Here is a 16,644-nt window from a genome sequence, read left to right as displayed (position 1 = left end):
TATGTGAATTGCCACATGGATACCACATCAATAATTAATTATTATTAATATTTTAAAAATATATAATATATATTTTCTATTTTTACAAAATTTTTAAATAAATTTAATAACTTTCTATATTTTTTTGGAATTTTTTTTAAATTTAATTAATTGTTGATGCCATCCATATAATAGTTCAGGTATATGTCCATATTAACAAAGTTCAAATTTGTTAATTTTTCTATCTATTTTAGGATGATTTGACACAAAACACATATTTATGAGTTATAAGAGACGAAAATTTAAATAAAAACTTAAAGAACTTTTTTATATAGTTTGAGGGCTAATAAGTTATTATACCATTTACCATATGCATAATAAATGCGTTACACACGGTGTTGAGGGAGAAGCTTCGATGCAAAAGGCTAATAGCCATAGGGAAAGCCTTGGTGTTAATGGGAATGGGAACGGTAAAACCCCACAATATATACCAAAAACAATAGCTAAAACATGATAGAAAGTTGCTAGGAACGACTATCTGATTCTAAGAAAGCTAAAAAAAAAAAGCAGGTTGGTTGTAACCAGAGGTGGCAAACGATTGAACGATTGTGAACTTCATCTAAAAAAAGAACTCAGTCTAAATCTATTCAAATCTGAATTGATAAAAAAAAAACCTAGAAAATTTGTACTCAGAAAAGCCTAACATAAAAAGCTTAGACCCAATAGGGTTTGAATTCAAAAAAATTCGAATCTAGAAGACTCTAAACTTAAACCTAAACTTAGTACTAAACAAAAAATTAAAAATATATTTCTATAAATAACTTTAATTATTATTTTTATTCCAATATTTTTAATAAATTAATATTTTATTTTATATATAATGAAATAGTATCTTGAGGAAATGATATTACCATCATACATAAACACAAAAGTTTTATACTATTACTATCTAGTTTTTTCCTTAGCTTTTTCGTCATTACATTTCATTACTTTAGCTTGTGATTCTTAGAACATAAATTACATTGCATCATTTAATTTTTAATTTAGATAATTTAGATTTAAGAAATATTTATATATTTTATACTAAAAACATAGAATTTATGTCATCGATATTAATATATATTTTAAAGGGTAATTATTAAAATAGTCATTTTTGTTTGTCACAGGTTACATTTTAGTCACTTACATTATCGTGTTGTAACATTTTAGTCACTTACATTATCGTGTTGTAACATTTTAGTCACTGAGTCATTAATTGCCGTTAATGGTGTAACGGTAAGCTGCACATTAAATCGTCATTTCAAATGAAAATTTTAGGTTAAATAATACAATTAGTTCCTTTTTTTTAGCAATTTAATTTTTTTCTTTTCGTTCTTTTAACTTTTTTTTCTTCTTATTTTCCATTCTCTTGTCAGGAAGTCTAAATAGAAAGATTAACTTGTCAGTAAGAAGAGGATTATTGAGTTAAATACGAGGGTGAATTTTTTTTCTTAGAAAAAGAAAGGAAATATGATGACGGATGTAGTGTTAGAGCAAAATCTTAAGAATAAAATAGGGAAACAAATGGGATGCAGGGCTAGTTTCCTTTAGATCTTTGATCGTCACCAGCTTCTTTCTGGCAAATGCCTTTACTCCCCTAAGCGCCTCCCTCCCGTGGAAACGCTAGTTGGTTTTTATTTTCTGATCTCCATCTTCTTCTTTTTTAACTTTTGGTTTGTATTGTTTTGTCGACTTTTTTTTTTAATTTTGTTTTATGGGAGTTAAAAGAAAACAGAGCAAGTGAAGACCATTGAGACACCAAAAATATAAAGAGAATTAGAGAAACAACCATAAGGCCGATCAGTAGCATTATCGAACCATTCAAAGCAACCTCTGGTTACATCAGAGCTCTAATCTCCGGCATCAAAACTTTCCACGTTTACTGGTAATCAGAGCAAGTCACTCACCCCCTTCCCATTTTTTAGTACAAAAAAAGGTAGCCCAAGGTCACCATGGAAATTCTTCAAGGAAGCTTCGAGGCTCTCTCTGGATAGCAAAGCCATCGTTGATGCCAAAGGAAGCCTTTAGCCCCAGGAGATCCGTACGAATGCCTCCATATTATCTGTGAACCAATGCGAAGATGAGATGGACGATAACAATAAACAATGGTGGTCACCAAACGTAATTGCAAGGCTCATGGGTCTGAAACCATTATCAGATTCATATCCCAAACCAAATGGAAAAGCTCAAAATGAAAAAAATATATGGAGCAATTGTATAATTTAACATAAAATTTTCATTTGAAATGATGATTTGATGTGTCACATTGGCTTACCGTTACACTGTTAACGAAAATTAATGGCTCAGTGACTAAAATGTTACAACAAGATAATGTAAGTGACTAAAACGCAACATTTCAAATATAAGTGACTAAAATGTAACCTGAGGCAAACAAAGTGACTATTTTGATAATTTACCTTATTTTAAATGATTATTATATTTATTATTTAGTATTACACCTTATTAGAATTTTATATCAATTCAAATTGTACTCTTTAATAATATTTTTTGACGAAATTTAATAATAAAAGTTTCTTGAATAATAATTCTTTAATAAAATTTAATAATAATTTCATAGTTTCTTAAACGAATATAAGAAGGATGTTCGGCCAACTATTGTTGCTCTTTTTAAAACTAGGATAAGTGGATGTAGGGGTGTGCAAAATTCGGGTAAAACCGAAAAGATTTAGTTAACTGACCGAATTCGGTTAATCGGTCAGTTAACTGAATTAATTCGGTTGGGGGTCGGTTAAATTTTTTTGAGTTTTCCGTTAACGGCTAATTCGGTTCGAAACCGGTCGGTTAACCGAAAAAATTCGATTAACCGAAAAAAATTAATAAAAAATTATAATATATAAATAGTCCACTATTCACTCAAACCCAATCCAACATAAACCCAAATACCCAATCTAATATATATTAACCCAAGTACCCAACCCAACCCAATTACCCAACCCAATCATAAAAATTACAAATAATTTAATAAATAAAAATCAAAATCAAAAACTAAAAATAAAAATAAAAAACATATTATTTTATACAAATAATTTGGATAATTCAGTTAATTCGGTTAATTTCGGTAATTTGGGTAATTCGATTAATTCGATTAATTTTATACTTATTTTAACCAAAAATTAAAAAACATATAATTTTTGATTAACTCGGTTAACCGACCGAATTAACCGAAAAATTTTCGGTTCGGTTAACGGTTAAAAATTTTGAAAGGTCGGTTAATTCGGTTAATATTATTTCGGGTCAGTTAACCGGTCGGTTAACTGATTGAACACCCCTAAGTGGATGTAAGGCGGATACAGTCATCACAAAATTGGGTTTTGATAATTCGTTCAGAGTGGAAGCTTTTTAGTTTCACAAGAGGTTTCTGGATTCTTTGGAATGATGATATTGGTGTCGAAATTTTGAATGTTCACTCTCAGTTTGTTCATATGCGTATTCAGGTAATTTATATGCATATCTCATTTTTTTTGTACTACTGTTTATACTAGCCGCCATTGCAGTTCAAGGGCTCAACTTTGGGATAAACTAAGTTAGATCTCGACTGTAGCACTAGAACCATGGTCGATTGCGGGAGATTTCATCGCTATCTTGAGCGGCGATGAGCAGAAGGGGGGTTTGATATGCGAAAAACTAGTTGTAAGCATTTTAGATCTTTTGATAATGGTTTATATGATTTGGGATTTCAAGGACCTTATTTTACTTGGAATAGAGGGAATTTATTCTAGAGATTGGATAGATCTCTTTGTAATGATTTTTGGCATTCCTTTGCGCCTAACATTACTGTTCGACATTTGTATAAAGTGAAATCAGACCATCAGCTTATTGTTGTCTCAACAACTTTAACAAAGACTAATAATGGAGTAAGACCGTTTCGCTTCCTAGCTACCTGGCTATTACATCCAGATTTTTAAAAGGTGGTGGAAGAATCTTGAAGAGCTGAAGAAGTTATTACCACAAATTTAGAAAATTTCACTCAACTGATCCAAGTTTGGAATAGAAATGTTTTTGGTAATATCTTTGTTAGAAAGCGTAGGGCCATGATAGAGCTTGACCATATTCAAAAAGCTCTAGAATAGAGGGATTTTGTGAGACTTAGAAGTAGAGAAGTAGAGGTACACCTTGAAATTGAGAATATTTTACACCAAAATGAATTACTATGGTTTCAAAAATCAAGAAGTGAGTGGCTTTTGAATAGGGACAGAAATAGTAAATACTTTCATAGTTGAAAAATGAAACAAATGAAGCAAAACAGAATTGAGGGGCTGGTGATTGCTGATATGGGTTGGTGTTATGACAGCAACACTCTCAAGTCTCATGCAACTGAGTATTTCTCGAAGTTGTATATAGTGGATCGATCTTTGATTGAGGAATTCCCTTTCAAGGGACGCTTTCCAAAATTTTAGGACCATATTATGAATGGACTTATTGCGGAGGTATCTTTGGATGAGGTGTGACATGTTGTCTTTAGTATGGCACCGTTTAAAGCTTCTGGAATTGATGGTTTGCATGCTAAATTCTTTCAAGTGAATTGGGATATTGTAGGGAACTATGTTCTGAAGATGGTTAGGCACGTTCTTAAGGGTGGACAGTTGGATTTAAATATAAACAGAACATTTTGGTTTTGATCCGGAAAGTGCTTAGTGCAGATTCTATAAGTCATTTTTGACATTAGACTTTGTACTGTATTATATAAGATCATTACCAAGACGATTGGCATTCGCCTGTGACATGTGATGCAGATTCTTGTGAAAATGAATCAATCAAGCTTTATAGCTTCATGTTCCATTTCTGATAACATCATTATTGTTCAAGAGGCTTTTCACACGATGAAAATGATAAAAAGTATGAAGATATGGATGGCTATTAAGGTTGATCTGGAGAAAGCCTATGATAGGTTTGATGGGATTTTCTACAAGATACATTATATGATGCAGGTTTGCTGAAAACTATATTTCGTACAATAATGAATTATGTAATGTCGTCATCTATGCAACTTTTATGGAACGGTGCTCTGTCAAATAAATTTATTCCATCTAGAGGAGTCAGACAAGGGGATCTTCTCTCTCCTTATGTTTTTTTAGTGATGGAAAGGCTTGGGCATATGATTGAAGTAGCTATGGAAATGGGGTCTTGGGAAATTTTGTTACTTTCTCGTAGAGGTCCTACTTTATCTCATCTTTTTTTTTTTTTGCAGATGACCTTATGGTTTTTTGCAGAGCTAATGATAAGGGTGTTGATTATCTCAAACATGTCCTGGATAGTTTTTGTCATTACTCAATTTATTGTGTTAATAGGTTAATGTAACGCCCTAAACTCGACCTAGTAGTTTATACTAAATCCCGGAGATTACGTTGATCACTGAAGTGATCATAGGAAAATTTTACAAAAACAAGTTATCTCAAATTCCATTACAAACATGTTTATCTATTTACGAACCGATGACATTTAACCTTTTAGATTTTAATCAAAAAAATTAAAGTTAAGTTTAATTTATGAAAAAAATAAGATTTATGAGAAAAATCAAAACAAAACCTGTACCACAGTTTTTACAAAACCTTATAGTTCAAAACTAAATTACAAAAATAGAAACTGAAAAGAAGAACTGTTAATTTATTTTTTACCGTGACTGTTGAGACCTTCGCATACTGAGCCCAGCGTTAGAATTTAGAAATATACCTACAAGGGAAATACTAAAGGGCTGAGCTACACGAGCTCAGTGTGAGATCAAAATGATTAACAACAGATTTACATAAGAGAACTCCATATGGTAGTTCAATGGCCAAACATATCTGCAAAGATATGCAGAAGTAGAAAACAAACTCGGAACCAACGTTCTAGCACACGTAATAGTCAAGCACACCAAATCATACACAAGATACTTTAACAGATGCATATGAATGTAGTCAAGAATGAAAAACCCACCCATCCAACCAAAACACCTCTCCGTCTCCCGATCACAACCCAAAAGAGTTGTTTAAGCTCATCCAACCTAGCACACCACTAGGACCTCCAAGGCCCATCCAACCCTCCACGCCATGTATGTGGTCTAAGCCACTCAAATAATAATAAATAGCATGGCTAGCGTATAAGCGATACAGTGATTAGTACACAGCAGACCTAACGTACATGGGGTATAGTGCGGTAATTCGCTGTACGAATAAGTTGCAGTAAAACTGCCAGATCAGATCAGAATTAGTCTTACTTCTCTTCACAACCAACCCCAATATTTACTTATGCAAGTGTATGTATGCATACAATCCCACCAGAACAATTAACACATCAACAGACAGTCAAACATGTACACACGCACCTAGCTAACCGGGTTCAAAATCAGTCATCTCACATCGTAGTCACAAATAACACGTAAGCAGAGCACATAGCCACAGATATAGAGACATAATTACCCTCACTAAGCCTAACTAATGGTCGGAATGCACAAATGCATTTTCAGATAAAAAAACATACACAAACTAAAATTGGTGACTTAAGACCACACGGTCATGTGGGGGTCAAAATGCCCATATGGAGGGAGGCACATGGCCGTGTAACTCACTGTTCAAAAGTGCTAAAGTAGAGTACAGGCAGACACGATCGTGTGAGGGTCTCACATGCTTGTGTGCCCACCAGACACGGCAGTGTGTCTAAAACACATGCCCGTGTGGGATCCCTAAATCCCCAAATTAACCATACGATCGTGTGGCCAGGTCATGTGGTATCAAATCACTAAACCCCTAATTTCCAAACTCACACACCCGTGTGGCTAGGAGACATAGTCTTGTGGAGATCGACAAAAATCCCTAAATCAGCCACACGGTTGTATAGCAAGGCTGTGTGATACCAAATCACTAAACCCCTAATTCCTAAACTCAAATGCCTATGTGCCCGGAGGACACAGCCGTATGGAAATCGAAAAAATCCCCAAATCAGCCATATGACCGTGTGGCACCAAATTTTTCCTGGAATCCCTAATTCCTAATTGTACATAGCCATGTGGACCGCCCGTGTGGGGGCACACTCCCGTATGGCTACTCGTGTGGTCACGAAACCATACCGAAGTTAGCTATTGGTTGTGCCTTTATTGCCGAGACACTCCCCAATCCTTAACTACTCCGAAATATATCAAAATCACACCCAATTCTATGCTATTCCATGATAATCACCCCTTTCAAAAGATCGATTCCACAAGCACAAAATGATTTCCAATTCCACAAAAACAAACCATAATTCATTAACAAAAATTTAAAAGGTTCGAAACCCACACCTGATTCGCGATCGGAGACGTCCAGAACCCAACTCAATGACCAGAAAATCAAAGCTCTTCCAAAACCACAACACCACCATTTTCAAAAAAAAATAAAGAAAAGAGAAAAAAAAAGAAAGGGGAAGAGGAGAACATCCAGAGAGGAAAATAATAATAATCAATGGAAAAAATAATCAATAATAAATATAAATGATTATATATTAACTTTAAACCAAACTACTATTTAACAAAACAAAACAAAATAAAAATACTTCTCCAAAACGCACACTCAAAGACTCGAATCCAGAACCTTGAGGTGCACTAACACTCACCCAACCACTAGACCAATAGGCCCATTTTGACACTTAAACGCGCAACCAAACACAATAGCACAACCTACTCACTAACCCTAACCACAAACCTCGAAACTTCTAACCCAAAATTCAGGGTGTTACAGTTAAAAACCAATGTATTTTTGTCGAGGAATCTTTCGAAAAAGGTTACTTCAATTTTGAGTGCCAAACTTGGTTTTACTAAAGTCGATGATCTGTGCAAGTATCTTGGTGTTCCCTTCTTTCATAGTAGGGTGGGGGTTGATATGTTTCAGTTTCTAGTTGATAAAGTCCGGGCTAGACTTAACGGTTGGGATGCTCGAAAACTATCGTTGGCTGGTCGTTTTACTCTGGTAAAGAGTGTTAATTACGATCCCCAATTATTTCATGGCTACTGCTAGAATTCCAACATCGATTTGCTATAAAATTGAAAAATTGGCTCGTAATTTTTTGTGGGGATCATCAGCCTTGGAAAGAAAAGTGTCTTTGGTCAATTGGGGTGTTTGTTGTACACCGAGATTAAATAGAGGGCTCGAGATTAAGAGACTTCAAGTTCAAAACAAACTTTTCTTGCTAAAATTGGGTTTCAACCTAGTAACCAATACTGAGATGCTTTGGGTTCAAGTATTGAGGAATAAATATAATTTCTATGGGTTTTTTCGAATGATATTTAAAGTAGTAATTGCTCCTACATCTAGTGGTCCATAGCTAATGTTTGGGAGGATGTAAAGAAGGATCTGGGCGATTCGAGATGCTCGTTTGGTGAATTTCTAGCTTGATTATTGGCTTGAGGAGTTGGGGCCTTTGGCACAATATTACATTGGTAACGGACCTATTCAAGTTTCCCTACATGTTTGTGATGTTGTAAATATAGATGGTTCATTGAATGTGGTTTGGTTATAATCAGTTCTTCTTTGTGAGTTTGTGAAGCAAATACTAGGTTGCACTCTACCGGTGGAAAATGCTGGGCAAGATTACTTAACATGGAGATGGATGTTAGGAGGTGTTTTCTCTATTACAGGAACATACAATAATTTGCTTACCCCTAAGGTCCAAAGGAAACTCAAAAGCGATTCCCTCACTTGGAAAATTTTGGCTCCACAAAGAGTTTGTATTTTTCTTTGGTTACCTGCCCATAGTAAAATCTTGACTAATGAGGAACGTACATGACGAGGTATGTCCAATTATCCCTTTTGTGAATATTGTGGTTTGTGTATAAAATTTGCAATTCATGTGGTTTGAGATTATGGATTTTCTCAAGTTGTTTGGAAGTCGATTGTCCTAAGGTCTAGTTGGAATGTTTTCTTCAACCTTTCACTTGTCAAGTGGATCATTTGGAGAAATGCGGGAAAGTTCAATTTCCAAAGTGGTGAATGGGGTTCTTTCTATTCGATTATTTGTTGGTTCCTTTGGAAGAATCAAAATGATTTTATCTTCAACCATTCCAATGACAACAACCATGATCTTATTTCCTCGGCGGTTGCTTGGATAGGGTCTCTGAACACCAAAGTTTTCCCTCAATCTTGGATAGCTAGATCCAACTTGAGAGGGTGATGGTAACTCTCGAACACCGGATGGGCCAAAGTTAATATGGATGGCTCAGTTTCAAAGGTAAACTCAAGGGCTGCCTTAGGTGGAGCGATAATAGGACTTTATGAGGGCTGGCTTGTGGTTTTTGGAATGGTAATAGGATTGACTGATATATTTTAGGTTGAAGCCAGATTAATGATTGAAGGTCTAAAGTTAGCTTGGGCACGTGGTTTTCAACAAGTGGAATTGGAGAGTTATAATGCTCTTTTAGTTGACTTCCTACAGAATGGATTAGCTGAAAACAATAGTGTTGCTAAAGTATAATGCTCTTTTAGTTGACATCCTGCAAAATGGATTAGCTGAAAACAATAGTGTTGTTGAAGTTAGAATAATTCATACTTGGGTTTCAAAAAATTGGCAAGTGAGGATTAAACTCATCTGTAGAGATTGTAACAGAGTTGTTGATTGTATGGAAAATGAGGCTAAAGGTAGTTTGAATCAATTGATTAATTTTTTTGACCCGCCTATCTTTACGTGACAGATTTTGGAAGCAAATATGCATCACGCGTTGTCTGTAAAAGCTATTTTTAGCCTAAGTTTTTTTCTTTTTTAAAAAAAAAGATAAAAGTTAAATGCGGAGTTATATTCTTTTTATTCTAAGTATAATTGTTTTTCCATTATAAAAATATATAAAATAACTCATTTGATTTGTTTTTTTAGTAAATAATAAATAGCACTAAGCGATTACAATAAAATCATAAATCAAAACTCAAATTGTCATTTTGAATCAACCCCCTTATAGCTTGAAGAGAGATGGAGAACACCTAGATACTTGTGAAACTTGGGGTAGCATGTTTAGCCATAAAATCTACAACTTCATTATGAGCTCTGGAAATGTGGTGGATCTGAACTTTCCAATTTCTATGCAAAATTTTGTGAATAGCACGTAATTCTACAATATGACTAGCAGTAGAGTTACCGGCTAACATTAATTCAACTACCAAATCATTATTCGATTCAATCTCAACTTGTCGATAGCCCTTATCCCAAGCTAGTTGAAACCCCTCTAACATTGATCCTGCTTCAATTCGGAACACTTCATCCTTCCCTAATGTCATCGAGTAACCACAAACCCAATTACCCCAATCATTACAAATGACGTAGATTGAGTACTAATCGAAATAGCTCCATCTATATTGATAACTCCTTTGATTTGTTGAAAGGCTGTTATTTAATAACAATATAATTATAATATATTATTTGAGAATCAAGTTTATCTAATCAGCCACTTTAAATATCAATTTAATTCACTTATAATATACCATATATTTATAATGAAACTATTTAATACAATTGATTTCATATAAAAAATTAATGTTATATCATATCGATATGCTAACAAATAACAATATTAAATATTGATTTTAATAAAAATATAATTTAATAAATATATTACTTAAAAGTTAAATAAATTAATAGTTTATATTAAAATATAAATATTTAAAATATAAAAATTTATAATTACATCAAATATAAAATAAACTTAAAGACCAAAATTTCCAAATTCGAAAACCTTGAATCAAAAAGTTCGAGCTTGAAAATGGCAAAGAAAAACGCAAAATCCAATAAAATTGAACGAAAAAGAACCCCCGATAATATCTAATCGAAACACACCCAATTAATCGTATATATGTACACTAAAGTAAAGTTTTCTTATAGAAAAAGAAATACTGCTTTGTTGGCATAGCAAGAACACTAACAAGACGCAATTTTATATCTAGAAGATAAGTGGAGGGATTATTTTCAACATAAACCCTTCAATTTTTATTTTTTATAAGGCCTTTTGCCTTTTCTATTTACTACTTTAGTCCCTTCAATGTTATAACTATTTTTAATTGTGCAAATAACTTAATAATATTATCTACATTAGTCCTTCCATATTTTCAATTACTTATGAAGATAACTAGTTTTATTTTCCCCTTTTTATTTATAAAATCTTACTTTTATTTAATTAACATAAACATTTTAATCTCAATAATCTTATTACTTAACACATAAATTCAATTAATTAAGTTACAAATTTTATTATTATATTTAAATGTTTAACTAATAAATATTAAAAAATATATTTATTAATTTTAAATTAATTAATTAAATATACTTCTAATACATCATGCAACAAACCTAATTAGAATAAATAATAAATGGTAATATTATTTTATCAAATTTTAATATGTACATAACCTTATTAAAAATATACATTTATAAGGGCAATTTACTACAAAAAGCCATTTTATTTCGTTATTTACCGAAATGGTCTGACTTTTTCATTATTTACACGAAATGACCATTTTCCCCAAAAGCGCGTCCATGTCAGCGTGAAGTCAGGGTACATGTCAGCAAAACGCTTTCCTGAGGGAGCCTTTTGTCCACGTCAGCACAAAGCACTTCCTTGAGGGCGCGCTTTGCTGACGTGGACAAAACACTCCCACAGGGAAGCGTTTTGCCCAGTTTTGTTAGGGTTAGAGTTTTTGATTACTTTAGGGTTATGGTTTTAAGGTTTAGGGTTTTAGTGGTTATTAAGGAAAAAATTAATTTAATTAGAGTTGAGGGTTAATTAATTAAATTAACTATGAAATTAAAAAAATCAATTAAATTAGGGTTTAGGGTTTTTTTAAGTTAGGGTTTTTGATTGTTTTAAGATTAGGGTTTTTGTATTTTTAAGGGAAAAATTAATTTATTAGAGTTGAGGGTTAATTAATTAAATTAACTATGAAACTAAAAAAATCAATTAAATTAGGGTTTAGGATTTTTTAAGGTTAGGGTTTTTTATTATTTTAAGATTAGGGTTTTAATGGTTTAGGGTTTTAGTATTTTTTAAGGGAAAATTAATTTAATTAGAGTTAAGGGTTAATTTTAAATTAAATTAACTATGAAAATAAAAAAATCAATTAAATTAGGGTTTAGGATTTTTTAAGGTTAGGGTTTTTTATTGTTTTAGGATTAGGGTTTTAATAGTTTAGGGTTTTAGTGTTTGTTAAGGGAAAAATTAATTTAATTAGAGTTGATGGTTAATTAATTAAATTAACTATGAAACTAAAAAAATCAATTAAATTAGGGTTTAGGGTTTTTAAGATTAAGATTTTTGATTGTTTTAAGATTAGGGTTTCAGTGGTTTAGGGTTTTAGTGTTTTAGTATTTTTTCAGGGAAAAATTAATTTAATTAGAGTTGAGGGTTAATAAATTAAATTAACTATGAAAATAAAAAATCAATTAAATTAGGGTTTAGGGTTTTTTAAGTTAGGGTTTTTGATTGTTTTAGGATTAGGGTTTTAGTGGTTTAGGGCTTTAGTGTTTTTTAAGGAAAATTAATTTAATTAGAGTTGAGGGTTAATTAATTAAATTAACTATGAAAATAAAAAAAATCAATTAAATTAATGTTTAGGGTTTTTTAAGGTTAAGGTTTTTGATTGTTTTAAGATTAGGGTTTTAGTGGTTTAGGGTTTTAGTGTTTTTTAAGGGAAAAATTAATTTAATTAGAGTTGAGGGTTAATTAATTAAATTAACTATGAAATTAAAAAAAATTAATTAAATTAGGGTTTAGGATTTTTTAGGATTTATTAATTAAATTTACTATTAATTACGGAAAAAGCTCCCACGTGGACGCTCTTTTGCTACAGTAGTATCAGAAAAAATAAAATTGAGAAGATGTTTTTGAATAAATAATGTCAAAAACGCTTCAAGAAGGATGCACTGTCAGCAAAATTACGGAAAAAAGCTCCCACGTGGACGCTCTTTTACTATGTAGTATCTGATAAAATAAATTTGAGAAGATGTTTCTGAACAAATAATGTCAAAAACGCTTCAAGAAGGATGCACTGTTAGCAAAATTGCGGAAAAAAGCTCCCACGTGGACTCTCTTTTGCTACAGTAGTATTTGAAAAAGCCTTAGACTATAAATGAGCTAAATTTCATTCTTAGGTTGCATAAGTTACAGCAAGAGAAATTGAGGCTAAAGTAAAATAGAAACTGAAGATGAGTGAACATGTTAGTGCTATTATTTACTATGATGGCAAGGTCTGTGACACCGAAAATAGCGTTGTTTGTTATCGGGGAGCACAATGCGACAGGTTTTTAACCAGAACATAGATTTGACAGAACTTTGTAAAAGAATTAGGCATAAAATCTTCAGAACGACGCCAATGAAAGTTTTATCTATTATCGATTTTGTACTTCGGTTGATCTCGTGAGATATGACTCATCCGACATCAAAGGTCCTCGTAGCTTGGAGGCAATAGTGCAGACTCATCTTGCTAGTGGATCACCCTATCTGGAGTTATATGTACAATTTTCATCACCAAATGATGCATTTGCAACTTCAACATCTAATGCTGTTCGAGAGGAATACACGACCCCTGCCCGACACTCTGTTAGTGGGTGGCAAAACATGAAAGCGCCCGTGTTTGGTAGCAGTATGAAATACACAACCCCTGCACGACATTCTATTGGTGGATGGGACATGCACCTCGGTGGGTCGATATTTGATACTGGAAATACGTATTGGGGAATGACATCAACTTCTAGTGGTTGACAATCCACATCGGATTGGGGATGTTATGAAACATCCAAAAGAAGGGATGATGTACTCCCTACGACATCCACTGGCAAGGGGACCTCGTTCGTTGCAGATGATGGTGGGTTAGATAATGAGTCCAATGTGGATCCATTTCGAGAGCCCGACCCAGATGATGCAGAAGTTGGATTATTTTTTGAACCGGAGCCTGTTCCAACCATACCTGAAGATGTTGAAGGGGGTTCAAATGAAGAAGAAGAAGATCCATGATTTAGGGCATACTCGCCTTCAGCCTACATGCATAATGTCGATCTATGTTAAGATGATGTGTTGGAGTTTCCAGATCTACCACATAGAAGGCGAGACCGTACAAGTTCGTCATTGGATTCGGATGAAATTGAAGTTGGTAGGGAGTTTTCCAATAACGATAGTTTTCTTACTGCATTGAAACAACATAGCATCACGAACGGGGTTAACTACAACTTGGTTAAATCCAAATTTGATAAGTTTGAGGTCAAGTGTGTAGTGCAAGACGGTACGTGTTCATGGAAAATCATGGCCTCATGAGGAAAAGGATAGGCTTGTAGGAGATAAAAAAGTACAAAGGTCCACATACATGTGTTGGCGGTAAAGTATCACTATGTGTTTAGGGTTTTTGAATAAAACTGTTACTACGTAATGTTGCATTATTTAACATACTTCGTTGACAGATGTTTCACAAGATCATCCCAAGATGGATTTAGATATGTTAGCTAGCTTAATATTTGTAACACCCTAAATTTGGGCCTAGAAGTTTTGGGCCTTGAGCATGGGAGCGGTTGAAGGCAGCTTATAATATTCTGTTGTGCGTGAAAATTTTGTAGTTGAAGGCTTGTTTTAGTGGTTAAGTGTGCTGAGAAGTGTTGGAGAGGTCCTGGGTTCAAACCTGGACTCTAGCAAAAATTTTGGTTTAAGGTGAATCAAACCCTGGGTATAGTAGGTAGGCCTTAAGAATATTGTTGGAGAAATTGTGACACAAAAAGCCTTGTGGCTTAGTGGCAAGTAGTGTGTGGAGCATTTAAGGGGAGGCATGAGTTCGAATCATATCGCAAGCAAAGAGCATTTATTTTGCTAACAGAGGGTGGCAAGAGTTGGTGTTGAATTTAAACTCTGATGATGGAGGGATCCCACATCGGGAAGCTAACATAAGAGTGGATGCGAAGCTGGCTTTAAATAGAGAGAACCATGAGGAGAGTAAGGTACCTTTCTTGGCTGATCCCTTTCGCTTTATGGCGTGCTCGTTTGGGTTGGGCGTCGGCTAAGAGTGCTCGGAGCGTGGATTAACTCCAGTCTCCAATCAGGTGTGTATTTCTCACTACTCTATGTGACACCCCTAAATTGACCCTAGTCGGAAAGTGGTTTCGGGACCGCTAAACCGAGTCACCGAAATGTTTGAATGTGATATTTATTGTCTAGAATATGTATATATGCATGTGTGAAAATTTCATGGTTGAATTTTATAAATTGTAAGTGAAATTTTATTAAATAGGACTTATGTGAGAAAATTTAGAAATGTGCTAGGCTAATGTAAGGTGGCCCATTTATGCATGTTGCAAATAGTTGTACTTGCATGTCAAATACCCCTTTTATTTTAAGTGGTGGCCGGCCATGATGGTCATATATATATAATATGTATTAAATCTTAATTAAATGGCCATTATTTTATGCAAAAGAAAGGAAATAGATTAAAGAAAGAATAAAAAGAAAATTAATGAAGACAAAGCTTCATCTTTGTCTTCTTGGCCGAATTGAAAGAAAGAATTGGGGCAAAAACATTCGGTCACTTGAAGCTTGAGAAGGGGGGGAAATGGGTGAAGAAAACTAAGTGTTCATCTTTGTTTCTTCTAAGCCGAATGTGAAGGAAGAATAGGGGAGAAACACCACTCGGTCATCCTAGGCTTAAACTAAGGTAAAAAGTTTAGTTAATTTTTGAGTTAGTTACCAACTTCTTTATTTGACCCATGTTAAAATTTTATTTTGGGAATGAATAAAGCTTTCGGCCATAGTAGTCAATAAAGAATATGGCTGTTGTTTCATATTAATTTGGACGAATCATGGTGGATGGGCGTTTGAGCCAAACAAATGATCATATGTATGCATTAGATGATAAGTGGGAAGAATCGGCTATCATGTTGGATGCTATTGCCGAATATGAACTTGGTTATATTTGAGTAATGTATGTGTTTTGAGTTGATGGCATGAAAAGAAGGCTTAAAATGTGTTATAAACAAATTATATGTTAAACTAAGGTTTGCTAAATTACCATTTTTCCTTGTCGAATATGTGCTTAATTAAAGGAGAGTTTGTGTTGAATGTTTAAATAATTTAGATAATTATTAATCTAAGTCTAAGCTAGGTAAATTAAATGATTGTGGCTTAATTGTTTTATGGCAAGTGGCTATTATGGTGAAATGCAAATTTGGTCATGGAATTTAATGTATTTCTTATTGAATTTTGATAAATTTTGTTATAAGAAATATTAAGGATGAAATTGAGTTGGCTATTAGTGTTTTGTGTGGAACTTTTAACTAAGTGAGGTGTTTGGCTAGGTCCTTTTGAACAAATATTTTGGTGTTGGCTATTTAAATGACATTAATTTTTGGTATTAAGTTGAATTGGAAAGTTGATAAATGTGTAAATATGACTTAGGGCTTATATAAGCATTCGGCATTAGCTAAGGAGTGAGAATTTGATAGTTGATGTATATGTAAATGGGTAGTGTTAATTGAATGTGATTTATTTGGTAATAATCGTAGTGGTTAAACTAGTGTATAAGAAAACAAGCTAAACTATGCGAGTTTTGCTTGTGTATGCGAAACTAGTATAAGTTGAATGATCGGTTATTAGGGTTTTATGATCATTTTGAGTTGAGTTATAAGTGACTATCATGGCTTGAT

The sequence above is a fragment of the Gossypium hirsutum genome, chromosome A09, assembly GCF_007990345.1.
Source record: "Gossypium hirsutum isolate 1008001.06 chromosome A09, Gossypium_hirsutum_v2.1, whole genome shotgun sequence".
Taxonomy (NCBI): domain Eukaryota; kingdom Viridiplantae; phylum Streptophyta; class Magnoliopsida; order Malvales; family Malvaceae; genus Gossypium; species Gossypium hirsutum.
Note: the sequence above shows the minus strand (reverse complement) of the source record.